This window comes from Dipodomys merriami, unplaced genomic scaffold, assembly GCF_024711535.1.
Source record: "Dipodomys merriami isolate MVZ:Mamm:240054 unplaced genomic scaffold, mDipMer1.0.p SCAF_33, whole genome shotgun sequence".
In the NCBI taxonomy this organism is placed as follows: domain Eukaryota; kingdom Metazoa; phylum Chordata; class Mammalia; order Rodentia; family Heteromyidae; genus Dipodomys; species Dipodomys merriami.
The window spans coordinates 8,607,127-8,628,830 of NW_027204826.1; the positions used below are offsets into that span (position 1 = coordinate 8,607,127).

A 21,704-nucleotide genomic window follows, 5' to 3' on the forward strand; every position below is an offset into this window, starting at 1 on the left:
GTTTCTTAGCTTTTCTGCTCAAGGAGCAATAGCTTGAGGCGTAACTCCATATCTGACTATTAAGTGATTAATTGGACATACAAGTCTCAAAGATTTGCCCACCCAAACTGTCTCTGAACCACAATCCTCAGTCCTCAGCTAAGATAACTGGTGTGAGCCATGGGTACCTAGATTAATTTTTGCCTTAAAGTTGCCAAGACATACTACATTTAGATCTTTATACGGTCTATTATTATTGCCAGTTCTTTTTAGATTATGATCTACTATAGCATTTTAGTGCTTTGATACCATGTATAAAGCCCTCTATCGTATTTCTAGAAATCACTCCTGTTTGAAAATGTATACCATAATATTTTCCACAAACCAATGTCCCATTCATATTTTCCCCTTGCACCTGAAAAATCCTAAAATTTACTTTGATCCTGAGAAGGTACCCTGAATAATCCGTAACAGTGAGATTAAATTCACAAAGAGAATGACTTCAGACTTATATAATCTTCTACAAAACATGATTTGGCTAAAATTTTTTTAACAAATTATACACATTTTAATACATCATTTTAATTCAAAGTTTGTGACATTATAGGATTGTTTTTAAGTTGTGTATAAATAGATGAATTAGAGATTCCAAATCAAATTTCACTCTCAATTTACTTATCTTTAAGATATTATCTTCATAAGCATTAAATGAGGGGACTTATGTGTATTTATCTTCATATATGGCCCATACACTCAGAACTCAATAAATACTTTATAACTGATATATGCAACTGAAATTATACATTATATAAAATGTAATAGCAAAATAATGACCAGAAATCACTACTAAAATTGTGTGAATATTTTTTCCTATAAAACTGGTTTATTAACTATATCAGAGAAGGCACATGCATTTGTCATTTCACATGAGTGGAATACAGCATCAATAAGAACAGTTGGTACTCAGTAACAGGTGAAAAGTAAACTTTGAAAGATTTTTTTATATCAATTTGTGCATGCATAATATCACAACAACTGAAAATAATCCACTTTGATAATTTCCTAGTATTATTTGATTAAACAAGTTATTTACTAATTTCATTTATTATAACAAGTATCCTTCAAATTATATACATCTTTGAACATATTACATCCTATTAGTTAATTCCTAAAAGTGAAATTATTAGTGAAAATGTGCTAATTTCCATCTGATACATATTTTATACTGTTTTGCTAAAAGTTTTTAACACATCAGGAATTCTAAATTCCCCAGTTTGTACACACATATACCTGCTAATCTGATAGGTGAAAAAAAGAAATGATAATTGTTTCATTTCTCATATATACATTATCTATATTTCTTGTTTTCTATATTCAATTGGATATATGCAAATTTTCTTATAAAATTGAAGATTGATAAAGTTTAACATATTTTATATGCTTGTGGCCATTCACAATACTTTGTCTCTTAATAATCATTAATTTATGTGCTTTCCAGCTTTGTATTGTGATGTTTATCTTGTTTAATTAATTTTAGTGAGCATTTCATAAAAAATAAATATGATATGTCAGCATGGCTCTTTTTATGTCCTGGTGCTGGGACTTGAAATCATGGCCTGGGCATGGTCCCTTAACTGATTTCCTCAAGGCTGACACTCTACCACTGGAGCCACAGATTCACTTCCTGACAGACAGGAAATGAAGGTTGCAGTTGTAAATAAGGTTCTAAAGCAGCACAGGTACAGTGCATTAAATTATAAATTAAATTACAGTAAATTACATGCTGTCTATTGCTCCTTTTACTAAACAGAGAATATAGTAATTATAACAGAGAAGATAAGTCCTTTAAACCTGAAAACTTTTACTGGATCATTTATAGGAATTTTTCCAATGAATGGGCTCACTAAACAAAGCATTGAATGGTAATTCCATATAATTAAAACTAAGATTTATACATTGGAAATGTAAGAGGTCTGAAAGGACATTGTCATCATTTTTAACTCTTTTTCTCATACCAAAGTAACATAGGCTGACAGATTTATTTTGCCACCAGCGCCAGGCTAATTTCTTTTTTTCTACATTGCCATGTTCTTCCTTCTTTTGTGCCCAATGACATGCAGATGGTAATCGATGACAGACAAAAAATGCAGATGTATTTATAAAATAAACTTAAGATACACAAAGACAGATAAAAAAGAAAACAACACCAATTAAGATTGTTTCTCAAAACAGAGGTTTTGTTATTTATTTTCCACATTCAGTAGAATAAAAACTCTGAATTTCTCCTAAGACTCCAGAAGGGTAATGATTAAATCTAGGGATGATAAACATCTCAAGAATCAGAAAAGCTTCCTTTTAATGCATGATCATCACAACAGACATGTAGTACAAAGGTAAAAAATCATTCAAATACAAGCAAATGATGTTTAATTTTAATTTCCCTTACAATTCAAAAGTATCATTAGCTCACTTCTCTTCCATTAAATTCGGAATATCAAAAGCAGAATCAATTCTATGTTAAGAGAATTCTTATCTGATGTCTACTGTATAATTCCCCAAATGCCCCGAGGCTATTTTTGAACCATGGAAAGTATTTCTAATTAAGGATATGAAATACATATCATAAATTTTTTACCCTACTTTTTCCATTAGCAAGCATCCACTTACTCTCTAACATATTCTTTTCTTGCAGGTTTAAGCAACTATTTTATTATGAAAGGTGAAGGTAGAAAGAAATGGAGGAGAGGAACATATTTTGTTCCCCGTGGAGGAGCAAAGAATTAAATCTTCTCTCATTCTTTTACTGTTAATGTCATAAAACAAAAGAAGCTATTTAAAAACATGGAATGGTTATCTTGTGTTAATTTTTTAGGGGAAGGCAAGAATATAATAATCAATCTGTGTTAGAGGAACTCATTTTATCACAACTGTGTATAAACCTGTGCCTACTTAGCAAGCATGAGACCCTGAGCTTAAATCTCAGAACTACTCAAAACGCCAAAAATATCACATAATACTGTTTACTTAATAGCTCTTCTTAACTACTCTATCAAATTATTTGCTTTGGTAGCCAAAACATGTATTAGTCCAGGCGCCATTGGCTCACACCTGTAATCCTAGCTTCTCAGTAGGCTAAGATACAGACTGACTCTGACCTTAGCTGAAAGGTCCAAGAGGCTATCTCCAAATTAACCCCAAAAAGCAAGGCTGGAGGTATAGTGCCAGCCAACCAAATGAGCTTAACAAGTAAGAGATCCTGAGTTCAAACCCTAAAACCACCACCAAATATTAAAAATAAAAAATTATTTTACAACTATTTGATATAACATCTACTCAGACAGAAATAGTTATATTTATCTTCACCTTTATACAAAGGCCACATAAACATAGTCTCATTTCAGATAGCCAGGGCTTTGACACCTGGGTATCTCAACTATTCTTGTATAGAAAGATCTAAACAGACAAGGACTCAGTGCACACCAATCCTTATGGATCCAGGATTTAAGAGCACTTCTCTGAAATAGTTGGAATGTGATAAGGAACAGCTAGGAACTGTTAGATTCAATTATTGGAGGAGAATAGTATATTTTATTTTATGAATTTTATCAAATGTTTTATAGTGTGGTGAGAGAGTACTATTAAGAGTGTTTCCATCATGTTACAGTTGTAAAATACAGGCAATAATTCTAAAGTGATAAAGTACATTTAGTTCAAATTGTCTAGTAGCACCAGGATAAAATAAAATATAATGTATAGTGCAATCATGACTCTACCTGTTTTTGGTTAGATTTTTTTTTTAACAAGTGTCTTGCTATTACCAATACAGCCTCCTAATTAGCAAAAACTACACTCATGTATCACCGTGTCCAGCTTCCCTTTTCTACTTGAAGAGTGAAAACTAGATTTCCTATAAATAGTAAAAGATTTTTCCACAGAAAATAAAATTATTCTCACTCAGTAAAAAAATGAAACAACAGAGGTGGGAAGTATACAATGTGAAATAATTGTGTTCTAAATACTGTACAAACTTGAGTATACATCCATTTTATAAAAATATTTCTGCAAGCTGGGCACCAGTGGTTCACGCCTGTAATCCTAGTTACTCACGAGGCTGAGATCTGAGGATCTCGGTTCAAAGCCAGCCCAGGAAGGAAAGTCCGTGAGACTCTTATCTCCAATAAACCACTAGAAAACTGGGAGCGGTGCTGTGGCTCAAGCAGTAGAGTGCTTGCCTTGAGCTGAAAAGTGCAAGGACAGCGCCCAAACCTATAGTTCAAGCCCCATGATCGACCAAAAAAAAAAAAAATTCTCCAAAACATGTTTCTTGTAGGATATAGACAGGTACTATGTAAGACTTCGGAACCTTTGGGAGAACAAATTAGTGAAATAATAAATTCAGAGACTTAGTTGGAAATGGGCTTTTGCTTTTCTAGGTCATTAAAGTTGTTTTAGTTTATTTAGCCTGGAGTAAATTTAGCAGTCGGTTTTCAGTATTTTATAATTGAAAATTACAAATGGCTTTGGTTCATTTCATAAACTGAAACTTGTTTTTAGGTTGATTGTATTAAAGATTCTTAAAATTAAGAGTTACTGTTGCTTTGTCACTTGCTGGTGCAGCTAAAGTTTGTTTTACTTGCACATTTGTACATACACCTAATTTTTCAAGTGCCTTAATTGTTTAAATCTCTGACTTCAAAGGGTTTTGGGGAATGGTAGGTTTACCTCACAGTTTTGTGTTGTCATTAGTAATATTCTAGGTACCTCACAACTTATAATGGTGCCAGGGCTGTTAGTTTTTAGTAAGTGTTATAAGATTCATTTGAGAATATATAGAATTTCCGTTCTTCACAAGGTGGCAGGCATTAGCTACAATAGTATAATTGTCATTTATGTGGGTATAAATTCCTTGCCACACATTGTCAACACATGTAGCAAATTTTGTCAAAATATAACTTGTTTGAAGATTCTGTACCTTTAAGCACTGTGCTAACAGTAGGAAAGTTAGATTTTGCAAGTCTACAGATGAGCTCTTGCAACAGAACTCAGCCTTTTCGTGCCCCTTTCCCCCCTTACTTTAGCAGTGTAGTATCTTGAGCCATTAACATTTTTTGGGTTTTTTTAATCCAGAAGGTATATAAAAATGTTTTCAGATTTTTCATCTGATTTGTTCATGCAAATGTAGTTCTATCAAATACCTTATTTTGTCTTACAGATAATTGTTGCACAGATACTGCTGTACTTAGAAATTTCTATTTTAGTTCATTAAAAGCTGAAAACCAATCTGTATCATGTACCAAACTGACTTAAAATAAATCTACCTGTTTATTGAAAAAAAAAACCAAATTAGTGAAATAAACACATTGTTATCTCAAATATTCCAAGTAAGATACATTCAGGTGTGGCTAACAACTATTAGAGCACTATGTTTTGCCAAATTAAGGCCTTTCCACTGAATCACTACTGTAAATGCTACATGGATATAAAATATCAGCTAAAAGGCAAGGAAAAGCAACTAAAAAGTAAACTCTAGAGGGGAGTGCACTCTTGGAGGAAAGAAACTTCTCTAAGGAAGTCTTCATTATTAAAGAATTTTACCTATCAGCAGCCTCATTAGAAGCTGTTAGGCAAGAAGAAAATAGTCTCAGAAGGGCAGAGCCTGAAATTCTGTGATCAAATATTGGGGAAATATTGTACTAATGCCTAAACTGCTGTACAGGACTTAAAATAGCCCAACTGTGCAAAGTAATAATATGGCATGCAGTTTCTAAAATATGTTCAACAATTTCCAAGCTGAAATCTAGTGAGTGAAGAAAGAAAAATATAGTACAAAGTCAAAAGAAAGTGAAAACATAAACATATCCTTGAGAAAATCCAGATGTTCGATGTTGGAATTTTTTTATAACAAATTATAATTATACTTACATCTTAAGGCATAAGGAGAAATGTATATATGGTAAATAAATAGGATTATTGCATCTAATATAACAAAATATATTTTTTAATGAAAAAATTTCCTAACAGAAAAACATCTGAGAGAAAATTCACAGGTGAGTTTAAGAGCAAACTGGAAACAATAATAGACATGGAAACAGATGATAAGAAAATTGTTCAAACTGAAAAATAGGAAAAACATGGTTTGTAAAAACATTTAAGAGTTGAGCACCCAACAGGAGGCTGAGATCTGAGGTTCCCAATTCAAAGCCAGCATGGTCAGGGATGTTAGTGAGTCTCTTATTTCCAATTATCTATGAAAAAGCCAGAAGCAGAGCTGTGACTCAACTAGTAGAGTGCTAGTCTTGAGCACAAAAGCTCAGGGACAGCACCCAGGCTCTGAGTATAAGCCTCACAATGGGCACAAACAAATACAAAAAGCATCTCAGGAATTTGCAAAAAGTATCAGTCTAACATACACTAGTCTAAAGTCTAGTGAGAAAGAAAAGTGTCCAAAAATGTTACTTTGTAATTAAGTGATATTCCCTCAGATTTCATGAATAACATATATTCACATTAAGTAAGAAAATAATACAAAAAAAACATTCTGAGTTGTAGCATCAGCAACAATAGTACAATCCTGCCAGTTGCCTGTGACTACCGCTTAGAATTCTAGTTACTCAGGAGGCTGTGATCCAGAGGATCATGGTTTGAAGGCAGCCCGAGCAGAAAAGTTCCAGAGACAGTGTCTCTAACATTTCTGGTGGAAGCTGCTGCCACAGCAGCACAGCAGTAGCAATGCAAGCAAGCATGAAGACATGATTTTAAACCTCAATAATAGCAAAAAAAAAAAAAAAAAAGGGAAGGGAGTAAAAAGAATCAGAGATAAAGAGCACAGTAACAGAAATAACAGCAATTGAAATATTCACTGACGTTAAAAAAAGTCAATAGAAAACCATGTACTGGGAGCTGGTGCCTGTAATCCTAGCTATTCAGAAGGCCGAGATCTGAGGATTATGGTTCAAAGCCAGGTGGGGCAGGAAAGTCCATGAAACAATTATCTCCAATTAACAACCAGAAAACAGAAGTGGCACTGTGGTAGAGCACTAGTATTGAGCAAAAGAGCTCAAGGACAGCACTCACACACCAAGTTTAAGCCCCATGACTAGCCAAAAAGAAAAAAAAATTAAAAGTAGCCAGACTACAAGTGTTAGAAAAAATGGAAACCATAAGACTGTTTTCAATGAATTATCTTTCAATATAGAGAACTAAATTAAAAAATGCTTAAAGAAATAAAATTACACAAAAATATCACGTATTATTACAGCACAAGTGATAAATGAAGTGATAAATGAAGATAACTGAAATGAATAATGATAATAGAAGAGAAGATATCAGGAAATAATGAAAAACATGGGGACTGGATATTTAATTATACATTAAAATTGGGGAAATAATGCTATTGTAAAGATAAAAGCTTTAACTAGAATTGGAACTGTGGGTTAACTGATAGAGGACTAGCCCTGAGCAAAAAGCTAGGGACAGCACCCAAGCCAGGATTTCAATCCCCAGGGGCAGCAAAAAAAGCTTTAACTATGAAGCAAGGTTCAAAAAAGGCACTCATATTTCTTAAGCAGTCTCTAACGAACATGGTACCAAGAAGTCAAGTGAGTAAGCCCTTTCAATTCCCCTGGTAAAAACCAGGTGTTTCTGAAGTATACAATTGCCAATCAATCTGAGGACATACCCAAAGCATCATCAGTGATACCCTCTTCCTTCCCTGAAAAGTATCAGAAGGGTTAGCACAGATGGAATCACTGATGGGTAACATCTATATGATATTTAATAATAGCAGACATGAAAAGATTCTATCCAGGTATCAGTGGCTCAAGTCTATAATCCTAGCTAACCAGGAAACTGAGATCTGAGCATCACAGTTTGATACCAGCCTGGGCAAGAAAGTCTCTGAGAATTTTATCTCCAATTAACCACCACACAGCTAGAAATAAAGCTGTGGCTCAAGTGGTAAGAGTACCAATCTTGAGTAAACTTCTAGGGGACAGTGTGCCCAGTACCTGAGTTCCAGCCCTGGTACCAGAAAAAAAAGAGAAACCTTTTCTAATTTTCCAATTACATATTTCTATAGTTATTTATCATTTGATTTTAAAATCAATCACTTTGTTCTTATACCTACATCTATCAGAGGATTAAAAAAAGTAATTAAATTCATGTGTTTCTCTTTGCAACATTGGAAAACATGAAAAAATACTAAAAAATGAGATTGTATATCTACTGCAATATCATTCTTTCTCCTTTACACTCTATCATGATTCATAACTTTCACTAATTCTGTCACATGTGTTTATTTAAACAAACATTACTAAATCTCCTAAATTTGTGAAATTGTACCATAAGACAATAAAAAGAAAAAAATCCCTGTCAAGTAGGAGCTCATTAAATTTACTTTGGGAAAGAAGACAAAACATTAGACATAAAGTGAATCAAAATTGGTACCCACTTGTATTTAAAACTTTATAAACACATTTTTAAAGAGCTGGAAATGGAAATTTCACACAAAAGAGACTAATATAGTTATTTACATTAAGGCGTATTTATAAACCCTATGATACTTCAAGTCTCTGCCATTCAACAAGATTCTCAGACAAATTTGCCATTTCAACATGGATTCATTCATATGTTCTCTCCCTGTTAGTACTTGGCTCCACTAAAATATATGGTTAATGTAGTGGCAATGCTGTATAATATTATCATTAAAGGGAATCATGACCCAACAAGACAACAAGGTTCTTGTGAACCTGATAATGCCGAAAACTGAACTAACAATTACTTCTGCCTAGGGCAATAAAGTTAGAAAAAATGTTAATCTTACTCAAAACAGCTGCTGAGAAGCCATAATTAAAACAAGATAAGAATGAACATACCCTACTTATTTTATGTTTTCAAAGTCCATCTAAAAACCAACAGTAACAACGTATTCCCCACTTTGCATCTCTTAAAAATCATCATCCAAAAGCATGACTATTCTCTTCTGGACTGAGTAATGTGAAAGGCATATATGATTTCCTCTTCCCTAATTAGTGTTTTCTTATTGTCTCTCATCATTAACCAGTACACAAACATTTCTTCAGCATGCCTTGAATTCTAATACTAAATCACTGAACTAAGTAACCTCAATGAAAATGAAAGACTTTTAAGAAACACTTATGATAGTTAGCATGGTAGGATGCTATACATATACATACATACATATATATATATATATGTATATATATATATATATATGGATAATAAAAACACTAAATGACCTCACTGAAGTGGGCCAATGCAGACTGTACTATACAATTTCCTCTAAAGATGAATAAAATTACATTCTGAAATGTAATTTCTTGCCATTAACCTGTTCACAGCCTCTCTACAACATAGTTCTTCCATTAAAGGAGAATTTTCAACTAGAAGAGTGAATAATAGTGAAATAAATCCCTCCCTAGAGACTGGATAGCATATACCAGGAGCACTATTTTCCTCTGTTTACAACAACTAGGACCCCCAAGTTTTCCTCTCTGGATTGTCTTTTATTTGAGAGAACACAGTGAAAATAACACCAATGATACATATCATAAATGCAGGAAAGAACACATGTAGTATGTTCTAGTACTTAATAATTATCAATGAGCATTTTAACCAATCCCAAGCTTTCATCATCAAATTGTCTAACCTATCAGTTGCTCAGTTCACTAATACACTAATACACAATCCAACTCTATAATTCCCTCAGGGATGGTATCATCTTCCCCCAAAAGCACACTATCAAACAGCCACCTTTTATTGGATCTCCATAAACACTATTTTCTTCCCTGACTAGGGCTCATTTATCAAAATTTCTCATTATTGTCTAGGTAAGTCAACACAGTAATGCTATATTGCTAGGCTTTGTAAGGTAATGGAAAGTTAAATATGAATAGGAAAATATCCCTGTCAATAGGAGCTCATTATTTATAGTATATTAAATGTAAAAAATTAAACAAACGGACATATCAGAAGCCCAAAAAACAATGGTACAAATGGAGATAGGTTGGAAATTTTCTGCACTCACATCAGAAAGTACAATGGACAATATACTTCTGATGATTCAACTCCTTCCCCTGACTCAACTGTAAAGGCCACTGATATCTTGTCCTTGACTTCCATGAGAATAATTGCCACTTATTACCTTCTAGAACTACCTAAGTGTTGACTAAATGAACATTCACTTTTCCTTTCAACACTTCTCTTCAAATTCTATCTTCTTTACATCTGTTTTATTAACTCAATTTTTAGCACTATCCTTATTTTGTCCTTCACTTATTTATCATTATGCTTCTAACATTATTTTCACTTGGCGCGTTTCACACATTCCTTTATATAGCAATCTCTGATAAATCTTTTCAGCCATGACTGCTGAACAATTCAGCAATCTTGCCTCAATGAACCATTCTAAATGGATAATATATGCAAGACCAGATAGAAACAATACAAGTGGGAAGTCAAATGATAAAGGTATACAAATAAGGCCATTGGGAATATGAGTTCTATGAAAAATCAGTACTCTCCTATATACAAACAATGTAAAATGCTGAAGGAAATCCCAAATTGTGCAATTGTGATACATCTTTATTATATTCATATGCTGATTCATGCAAATCACCTCCAAGGTATAGGCACCTATGCTGGACTGAAACTGTTAGCATCATTAATGGGCACACTATCAATTAAAAGGAAAATCCTCTGATTTGGTTTTAACATAATTAAAACCATTGCCTCTCCATCTTTCCCTGCATCTTTATCTAAAATAATGGTGTTTTTTGCTGTATTTACACAGTCAAATGTGTTTTTAATTGCCATACAAATGCCAATAGTTAGCTTATTGTAATATCTGATTCTTCATTTATTTCAGGGATAGCATATTCTCTGGCTTTTCAGTAAATAAAACTATCTACCTGATTATGAATTCTCAACATTTTTCAACCCTTTCAAGCTAGAAAATCTGAAATATATTCCCACTGTCACTAATGTGTCTCTAGATATCATGTCGAAACATGTCTATAAGAAAGAAGTCATGGGGCTGGGAAGGTGGCTCAGTGGTAGAGCGCTTGCCTTGCATGCCTGAGGCCCTGGGTTCGATTCCTCAGCACCACATATGCAAAAAGGAAAAAGCTGGAAGTGGCGCTGTGGCTCAAGTGGTAGAGTGCTAGCCTTGAGCTGAAGAGCTGAGGGACAGTGCTCAGGCCCAGAGTTCAGGCCCCACGACTGGACCCCCCAAAAAAAGAAAGAAAGAAAGAAAGAAGTCATGTATTCAAAGAATTCTCTATCTCCAAAGTATAATGAATCTCTAAACTTCCTATTTTCAACGTTAAAAACATTACCTAAAGGTTTACTATAAAAACACATCTCACCAGGCGCTGGTGGCTGATGCTATAATCCTAGCTACTCAAGAGACTGAGAACTGAGGATCGCCGTTCAAAGCCAGCCCAGGCAGGAAAGACTGTGAGACTCCTATCCCCAATAAACCACCAGAAAACCAAAAGTGGCGCTGTAGCTCAAGTGGGAGAGTGCTCATCTTGAGCTGAAGAGCTGAGGGACAGTGCTCAAGCCCAGAGTTCAAGCCCCATGATCAACAACAACAACAACAAAAAACACATCTCATTCCTTAACAAGAACTTTGAGAGAAATCATACTTCCCAACACAATAATGATAAATGGTGTCATCATTTATTCAGATGTCATTTTGTTTTCTTTTATAAGGTATTTATTGAGACATTGTCTCACAATGTAGCTCAGGCTGTCCTTAAACTAGCATTCTCTTTCCTCAGACTCTAGAGTGCTAGAATTACAGGAGTATTACAAAATGTCTAGCCACTTACTCAGCTTTTAAAGTATAAATCTTAAATAATAAATCCATTTAAATACCACTACACCTGGCAACATTAAATGTTTTATCAGATCAGACTAGCAATACTTTAAAAAGACATCCAAGCTGGGCACTGGTGGCTCACGCCTGTAATCCTAGCTACTCAGTAAGATGAGATCTGAGGATTGAAATTCAAACCAGCCCCGGCAGGGAAGTCCATGAGACTCTTAGTGCCAATGAACCACCAAGTGACTCAAGTGGTAGAGCATTTGCCTTGAGCTAAAGAGCTCCAGGACAGCACCAGGCCAGAATTCAAGCCCCAGATCCACAACAACAACAACAAAAAGACATCCAAAATCCCAGTATTTCCATAGACCTATGTAAGCCAACAAAGAACCACAAATTTAATGTAACTGTGAAATGACCATAAATTGCTTTAATTCCACTTTTGCTTTATTATCAGTGTTTATATATAGATATCATCAGTAGTGATCTTAGTCTTACCTAACTTTTTTGAACATATAAATACAGGAAACTGGAGTAAGACATTGTTGCATATACCCATAATACCAACTCAGGACAATCACAAAGGAACATTACAAGACTGAGGTCAATGTTGGTGACAAAGGACAAACCCATCTACAGAAAGACAGATAGACAGAGAGTTTGTAGACAAATGAGTGATTACACAAGAGAATTTCAAAATCTTTTAAAACCTTAATAATGCAGATGTGAGTTAAAAATAAAACATAACTCATTAAACAAGGCAATATTTGTCCAAAGCTCTTGAATAAGAAAAAGCTAGTTTTGAAAAAGCTGAATAGAAAGTTATGGGAAGAAACATATTTTTAGAATTTTTATAATTCTTAGTGAAAAAATGGCCAATTTATAACTTGATTTTCTTGGGGAAAATGTTTAAAAACAGGATAAAATGATGGACCTTATGTAGCAAAGTATGTGTTGAAAATCTTTGAACATATTTCAAAACATTCAAATAAATATGGGATTGGCATTTTAAAATAAATTATATAGTTTGCCTTGGAATTAACCTAATGTACTTGATTAATTAATTGTGAGATGTGTCATAGGTAGGCTTGAGGCTTTGTGCAAATAATTGGCTCAAAAACAATTTTCCAAAGAAATAGGAAGTTGAAATTATAATCTTGTCCTTAAAGTATTCCTATTTCTTTGTTTCCACTAGAAGGTAGGGCTTTAATGTGAAACTACAGAGATTATAGAGTATTGATTTGGTTATTCAAAAAAGAAGGAAGAGAATGGTATCAATACTAGGTAAGGTAATGCATGCCTGAAATCCAGGCCATGGAGTAAAAGAGAGTAGAACTGCAATCTGAACAGGGCCTGGCTGGACAAAAGTGCTGGATACTTTGTGCTAAACACACTACAAGCACTAGGGGGCATGGTTCAAAAGGTAAAGTGCTTGTCTATCATACAAAGTCCTGAATTCAATTTCCACTACTGCTCTCTCACAAAAAGAGATATTCTTTCAGAATATATTATTATAAATGAAGAAAGAAATGCTAATAAAATAGAACTATGACAACTGATAAAATATGAATGTCATACTGTATTATGTTGCAATTTTAAACTATGGATTCATTTAATGGGAATGACCAGATTAATTAGAAAGCAAATGCTGAAACTTTTTTGGTTTAAAGGGACATAATAATTGTAACTAGATATAGTTCACAGACTATTAACACTATAGATGATGGTGAAGAGAAAAAAAGAGGAACGAAGAAAGTAAAGTGAGAAAGAACAAAGCAGAGAGCAAGTCAATCTTAATGAGGAATTATGTGAGGATTCCCCATATGAATCTTGCAATTCCAAACATAAAATTAGTTGTAAAAGGAAAAAGCCCTGTGTGAGTGGTATACTTAAGAGTTTAGGAAGAAGTACTGAATTTGGAAATTTTTCAAGGCTTCTAGCTCTGAAAATCTGAATATTTTTTGAGCTTGAAAGACAGGAGAGTATTAATTTTGTTATTAAATACCCGTAAATATTTAGATTTTTAAATACATGGCCATGTTTCATTTAAATCAAACTCAATACTTTAAAATATTACTTCACCTATTAGATTGGCTAAAAAAGTAAAGGTTATTAATAGCCATCAGATATGTTAGCTAAAATTATAAAGGCTGTTAATAAGCATCAGATAAAATTTTATGAAAATTAGCACTGCTATTACAAAATTGTTGTATGGTTCACAGAAAGCTTTTGGCAATATGAAAATAACAATTGAAACCAAAAGCATACATGAGTTAGGATTCAACAATACCTAGAATTCTACTATATAGAACTAGGAATCCAAAATTCATTAGACTAGATATAATTTTAAACAATACAATAATTTGTGTACAATCAAAGCAAGTATTTTAAGTTAACCTACATTTCCCAAAGTAAGAAATACTTCAATATATCATCATGTGAACTTTATTTCCAATTAAAAGTAATATATATTTACTGACCTGGAAATACATCATCACATATTAAAGAAAGTAAAATGTTACAAGATAACATTTCCCATAACAATCATTCAGAATTTCACATAAATTTCACTTAGACAACACTAAGTATATAAGATATGAGATTAACTTTTAACATTTGTCACACTTGGAAGATGGAAAACAAATAAGGATCAAAGACTGATTTCTATCATTTAAATCTTCATTAATTTTATGGCCATTTTCAAATGTACTACTAGCCTAAATGCAAAGGTGGGTATCAGGGGAAGATATATAGAAAATTGAGATTTAGGAGCCAAGACAAAAGCCTAAAATACATTCCTTCCATTATTAACTCCGTATTACAAGTTTGAGGATTCAGAAAACTGACACAAGAAGAAATTATATTTCTCCCTTTTGATTTTTCTATTGACCTGACTTTCTTATGATAAAATGGAACTTATACCATAGGCCAAGGATAAGAAAACTATAGACTTTGTTCCAAATCTGGCCTATTAGCTGTTTTGTGTCAGTTAAATTTCACTAGAACACAGTTATATACATTTGTTTAGGGATTAATCATAGCTGATTTCACAGTTTGATGGCAGAGTTGACTATTTGCACCTGTATGGTCTTTTAAGGCCTCATTCCTTAAAAACAAAGTTAGTTTATCCCTACCAAAAAACAAAATAATATTTTAGTAAAATAAAAGTATCTGGTTAGAATACTAACATTTTAAAAGGAAATTTCACTGTATATAAAATGGGTACTATATAAAGAACACAGATCATACTTCAGTATCTAGTTAAAAGAAATGAATTATAATGAGAAAGGTGAAATGGATAGCAGCATATATTTAAGAATTTAAATCATTAAATATTCTGTGGCTAAAACAGACTTTAAAAGAAGGGGAGTATTACAATCTTAAAATCCTAGCAATTGCTTTTTTTGCTAACACTAAAATAAGATGAGGTAATGTTAATGAATGCTCTACTTGTATAAACTTGCCTCTTAAAATAGGGTAGCAATGAAGGCAATAGTTCCCTGATGGACAAAAACAGTTTATAATCGATAGACAGTTAAAACTTCAAATAAACAGAACTTTATATTAACTTCACTTAGGTTAAGTAAAACCCAAATTAAAATTGAGATGATATAGAACAAACTAACATAACTTTGGTACTGAGATTTTTATTCCATCCAAAGAAGAGATCACTACCAAGAAATTGATGGGACTACATTTTCTATAAGATGACATCACCATGGCTGTAAATGTCGAGATAAATATCTGGCTCTCTGTTAAACATTCAAAGTTGTGATGACATCTTAATCTTAGGTTTTAGCATTGGAAAAGAGGCAAAGCACAGTTAGTCTATTTCTGACCAAGAATGAGACCCATATATATTCAACAAAAAGGTAAACTAGAGGGTATATACCAGATAGGAAATATTTAAAATAATTTTAGGTCTTGCCTAAAACTCTGGACTTTCTGACTCAAACAAAGGGGAAAGTATTTTACAAAACTGGCACACGCTAATCATTCACCTATGTAGAATGCCTTATTATTGTTTACTGTATAACAAAGGTCACCAAAGAATTTTACTAAATACACTGCTCACACAAACCACTTTTACATTAGCAAAGCAAAATGTGAACAAAATGAAGCAGCAAATATACAACCATAGAGGGAAGCATAAGATATAAGGAGAACATTTGTTATATATTCAAAATTCTAGGCAATTACTTGCCGAAAAGCAGGTCACTTTCTATTTCTAGGCAGTCTTCTATAAAAGGAGTGAGACACAGATGCAGCAAGATCCCAGAAAGGATAAATGATGGCAATACTTGGGTGATATGGATTAAACCACTGCAGAAGGTATAGGTAATGCACTTGTCCAAAAGTCCTCTACCTGAGAGAGTATAAAACACAAGATTGGAAATGGAACCAGACCTTTAACAAATGGATATCATATTTAAGTATCTACTGGCATACAAAAGAACCCTACAATCTTGTTTTCGTTTTTACTTTCCAGAGCTGACAACCAAACTCAGGGCCTTGTACTTGCCAGGGAAATGCTCTTCGACTGAGCTAAATCCCCAACCCCAAACCCCACAATATTAATGTTAAATTAAGGAACATAAGGAACATAAACAGACTTGATGAAAGTGTTGGAACTGTTATCTCCTTTGCCTGTAGGTTGTGATTTGAGTAATTATCATGCGATGTAAACACCTATTATTTATCCTTTCAAGCTTGGACTCTGGGCCTGGGCGCTGTTGCTAGCTCTTCAGCTCAAGGCTAATGCTCTACCACCTGAGCCACAGCCACAGGTTTTCTGGTGGTTAATGGGAGATAAGAGTCTCATGGACTTTCTTGCCTAGGCTGACTTTGAACCACAATCCTCAGATCTCAGCCTCCCGAGTAACTAGGATTACAGGCATGAGTCACCAGGGCCTGGATTAATCATTTCTTGGTAGTAATTAACGTACAATTTTAAGAGTCATTAATTCCGAATTTCTAATAACACACTGCATATTCCATATTATTTCATAGACTTCCATTCCAGAAAAAAATCCAATTTTTGTAACATCCAAATATCTATTCTGTATGCTTTCATGGCCATTCCTCTTACAAATTCTAGTAGTACAAAAGGATATACCTTATATTTCAGTTATCAATTTTATTAAACACTTTAATAAAACAGACCTGTACTTTTTTGTTTGTTTGTTTGTTGGTCGTGGGGCTTGAACTCTGGGCCTGGGCGCTGTCCCTCAGCTCTTCAGCTCAAGGCAAGTGCTCTACCACTTGAGCCACAGCTCCACTTCCAGCTTTTTCCTTTTTGCTTATGTGGTGCTGAGGAATCGAACCCAGGGCCTCAGGCATGCAAGGCAAGCGCTCTACCACTGAGCCACCTTCTCAGCCCACCTGTACTTTTTTTTGTGTACATATCTTGGGGCCTGGGAATTGTCCCTGAGCTTCTGTGCTCAAGGCTAGTGCTCTAACACCTGAACCAGCTCCACTTCTGGAGTTTGGGTGGTTCACTGGAAATACTAAGTACTGATGGCTCACAACTATAATCCTAGCTACTCAGGAGGCAGAGATCCTGAGATTGTTATCTCCAATGAACCACCAGAAAACCAGAAGTGGTGGTAGAATACCACCCTTGAGCAAAAACAACTCAAGGACAGCTCCCAGGGCCTGAGTTCAAGCCCCCTGAGTGACAAAAAAGGGGGGGTCTCTAAAACTATATAACGTTGTAACTTTGAACAAGTCAGACAAGAATCTGCTTTATAATCAGCATGGCCAAAATAATAGCTTAAAATAAGAATATAGTCCTTAATTAACTTACCTTCAAGAAAAGTGTCTTTGGTCCTTTGTTTGGAAAGAGGCCTGTGAAAGAAAAAAACAAGGAATGCTTAAAATACTTAAAGAATCTTAGTTTGTTTCTTAAAGGAAAAGATGTTAAGACTGTTTTACCTCCCCAATACTTAAATATTCCTTAGCTCCTGTCTGCTCACATTGGCCATCCACTAGTTCTAGAAATCCTAACTCCAAACATGCAGCAAGCCCTATTTGATATTGACTTGGCTTTTGTAATATCCACTCACTCTTTCTCAATTTGCCAAAATTCATGTTTTCTACTATCCTTCTTCCAATGGTACATTTCAAAACAGTTATTATCAATTAGCAAATTTTAAAGTAACTGAGTATTCAGACAAAAAAAATTTTAGTCTTTGTTTGGATAATATCACACTAATACTGTTTTGTTTTTGAGATGGGCTATCACTAGGCTTGAACTTGTAACCCTTCTCCTTAGGCTTCTGAATAGCTGAGAATACAATGGTGTACCATAACACTTGGGTAACATCACATTTTGTAACAAGATGGGAGAAAGTAAATCAAAATACGTAATGATCACTGAAACTCAGTATCAAAATTAAAGAATGTTTTCATTTCTTCTACTGTATCACTCCAGAATGTGACAATCTTGTACGTTCCTAAAATTCATCTAGAATATATTGGATTTTTAAATATTATAAGTTAATAGTTTTAATATCACGCTGGACAAAAATATACCAACAGCTGGCTCTGGTGGTTCATACCTGTAATCCTAGCTAATCAGGAGACGAAGATATGAGGATCATGGTTTGAAGCTAACCTGGGCAGGAAAATCAATGACACCCTTATCTCCAACTAACTACCAAAGAGATGGTAGCTCAAAGCTAGCATTGAGTGCAAAGGCTCTCAGGCAGTACCCAGGACCTGAGTTCAAACCCAAGGACTAGCAATATATATGCAGAGTTACTGATTCTTACCAACATTATTAAAGAATGCCATCTACAACATAAAGACAATAGTTGGATTGATACAGATATGTCAAGCAGTGGAGTATCCAGCTTATGCAACTCTGGCTGGCCTTACTATACTTCTGGTTCCACCTCCAAAATGAGTAATTTACAGGCATGTACCACATTTGGCCCAAATCCTTACTTCTTAAACTCATAATCCTTTAGTAAAATCAGAAATTATAGAAAAATTATTAAATGCTATAACTAGAATATACCTAAAAAGTGAGTTTGGATCACTTATAAACCTCCAATAAATTTCTAAATTATTAACTATAAAATTACTTTGTGATGTAGACACCAGTGGCTCATGCCTATAATCCTAGCTACTCAGATGTTGAGAAATGAGGATCGTGGTTTAAAGCCAGCCTTGGCAGGAAAGTCCATGAGACTCATCTCCAATTAACTACCAGAAAACCAGAAGTGGTGCTGTGGCTCAAAGTGATGAGTGCTAGCCTTGAGACAAAACCCTGAGTTCAAATCCCACGACTAACCACAACCCCTACCCCACAAAATTACTTAGCATACTCACTACAGTTGGTTTCTATTTATTTGTTTATAAATTATTATAACACATGAGAATAAAACACAAAGCTTATGATTTCATTAATAATGAATTTGCCATAGTTAATGAGCTAAAAGCAGAATATAGAATTGGATATTTTGGGTCATATTTATGTCTGTCAATGGCCTAATATGTACAATATACAATAATTTGACTCAAGAAACTAGTATCTGCAAATCAATTACCTAATTTATAAATTGGCAAAGGAGCTGAAGACTTCTCAAATGAAGAGGTAAAAATGGCTACATGAAGAAATGTGCAACATCTCTGTCATAAAGAAAATACAAATCAAAACAATATTGATTTCATCTCATCCAAGACTGACCATTATTGAGAATGCAAACAAGAAATGCTATAAATGGTATGTAATAAGGAACCCTATGATGTTGTTGTTGGGAACATAAACTAGGGCAACAACAATGGAAGGCTGTTTGGAAATGTCTCAAAAAACTAAATATAGAACTTCTCTATGATCCAGAGGCACCACTCTTGAACATTTATCCAAAGATTACAAATCAGAATACAGTAAAGACATTTGCACATCCATGTCCATTGCTGTACTATTCACCTCAATTTATGAAAACAGAACTAATGCCCTACAAGTGATCAGTAGATCAAGAAAACAGTGTGTATACACACATAAACACACATGATGGAATTTTACTCATATTTCAGGAATATATACTGGTACATATATATGTATATATGCATACCAATAAAATTGTATTCATCAGTAAACATATGACATATTTTCAGGGAAATGGATGAACTTAGGAAAAATTATATTAAGTGAAATAAGGATAGATAAATGGCACACACTTTTCTCATATGTAAGTTAGACCTAAATTATAAACACACTATGGTCCAATGAGGGGAGGATTCCTATGGTATGATTCCTCTTAAACAACTACTTGTGCCATTTACCAAATGAGTAACAGGAAGCTGAAGGGCGGTTTGTGGGGCGAGAGATAATGGGTAGATGAAAGGGAAGAATAGTGAGCAAATACAATGATTTTCGTCCATGTACTTATGTAAAAACAGAACCAGGTAGCTTGAGAGAATGGGTAGGGTTGTGAGATGTGGAAATTGATGGAAGTGATAACATTGAGAATGATGCTTTATACTTCATGCCCTGAATGGAGACTTTTCTATACAACTACTTAAAAAATACCTGTCTGTCAAGCAGGAGTTCAAATTCTAGTATCTTTTTTTTTTGTGTGTGGGTCATGGGGCTTGAACTCTGGGTCTGGGCACTGTTCCTCAGCTCTTCAGCTTAAGGCTAGCGCTCTACCATTTGAGCTACAGTGCCATTTCTGGTTTTCTGGTGTTTTACTGGAGATAAAAGTTTCCTGGACTTTCCTGCCTGGGTTGGCTTTGAACCACGATCCTCAGATCTCAGCCTCCTGAGTAGCTAGGATTATAGGCGCAAGCCACCAGCACCCAGCTTTCAAATTCTAGTATCTTAAGGGACTAGAAATACTTGTATGTGGGTCTGGGAAAGTGGGTCAGTGGTAGAGTGCTTGCCTTGCATGCATGAGGACCTGGGTTCCATTCCTCAGTACCACATAAACAGAAAAAGCCAGAAGTGATGCTGTGGCTCAAATGGTAGAGCGCTATCCTTGAGCTGAAGAGCTGAGGGATAGGGTCCAGGTCCAGAGTTCAGGCCCCATGACCAGCAAAAAAAAAAAAAAAAAGAAAGAAAGAAATACTTGAGTATGATGGTCCATTTCTGTAATATCAGTACTTGGGAGGCTGAAAGAGAAGTATTATAAGTTCTAGGCAAGTTATAGCCTAAGACACTCTAGGCCTTATAGGTAGGCTAAAATACTCCAGATTAAATAGCAAAACACTGTTTCAAAGAAAAAAATTGAGATTACATTGGTGTAAACCAATCTCAAGACTAAGAAGTGGCATAGAAAAAAATGGTCCCCAAACTGTTGTAATCTTTGAATGATGTAACAGGTGGAATTGAATACAAACATGAAAATTAAATGCCCTGTGTTCAATTCCAATGATACCCCTAAAAAAGGAGGAGGTTGAGAAGATCCTTTTTATTTTGTGCTGGTACTGAGGCGTGAATCCAGGGCCTGGGTACTGTCTCTGAGCTTTCTGGATAGCACTCTACCACCTGAGCCATAGCTCCACTTCTGGCTTTTGGGGGTTAATTGGCAATATAAGTCTTATGGATTTTCTTGCCCCAGCTAGCATGGAACCACTATGCTCAGATCTCAGCCTCCTCAGTAGCTAGGATTACAGGCATGAGCCACCAGCACCTGGCTATAATTAACTTTATTTCAACAAGTTGGAGGATCTAGACTAAGAATAAACTCTTAGAAGTATACCAAGACCAAGTACACAATTAAAAAAAGAAAACTACAATGAAAAATCCCCTCCCAAAGGAAAAACGCTAAAACTACTTGTTTCAAAAGAAAAGTCAAGCAAGGTTGTAATAGCTAACAGGAATCTAGTTGAACATTTCTAAATAATGTATATAAGGAAGCCATCTGAAACA

At 34.5% G+C, this 21,704-nt stretch overlaps 1 long non-coding RNA gene across 7 annotated transcripts in view; it reads right to left on the reverse strand.

Annotated features, from left to right (window-relative positions):
* Positions 1 to 819: 819 nt before the first annotated feature.
* The window catches only part of LOC138841994 (uncharacterized), a 52,257-nt gene continuing 31,372 nt past the window's right edge, over positions 820 to 21,704 (reverse strand). For 5 of the 7 annotated variants that reach the window (XR_011376544.1, XR_011376547.1, XR_011376549.1 and 2 more), the window contains 2 exons: positions 17,631 to 17,671; positions 820 to 16,190 (listed from right to left, as the gene is read on the reverse strand). This is a non-coding gene — a long non-coding RNA (uncharacterized lncRNA). Of the gene's footprint in view, positions 16,191 to 17,630; positions 17,672 to 19,377; positions 19,460 to 21,704 lie in introns of all 7 variants that reach the window. The other 2 variants (XR_011376546.1, XR_011376548.1) reach the window with 1 other exon arrangement.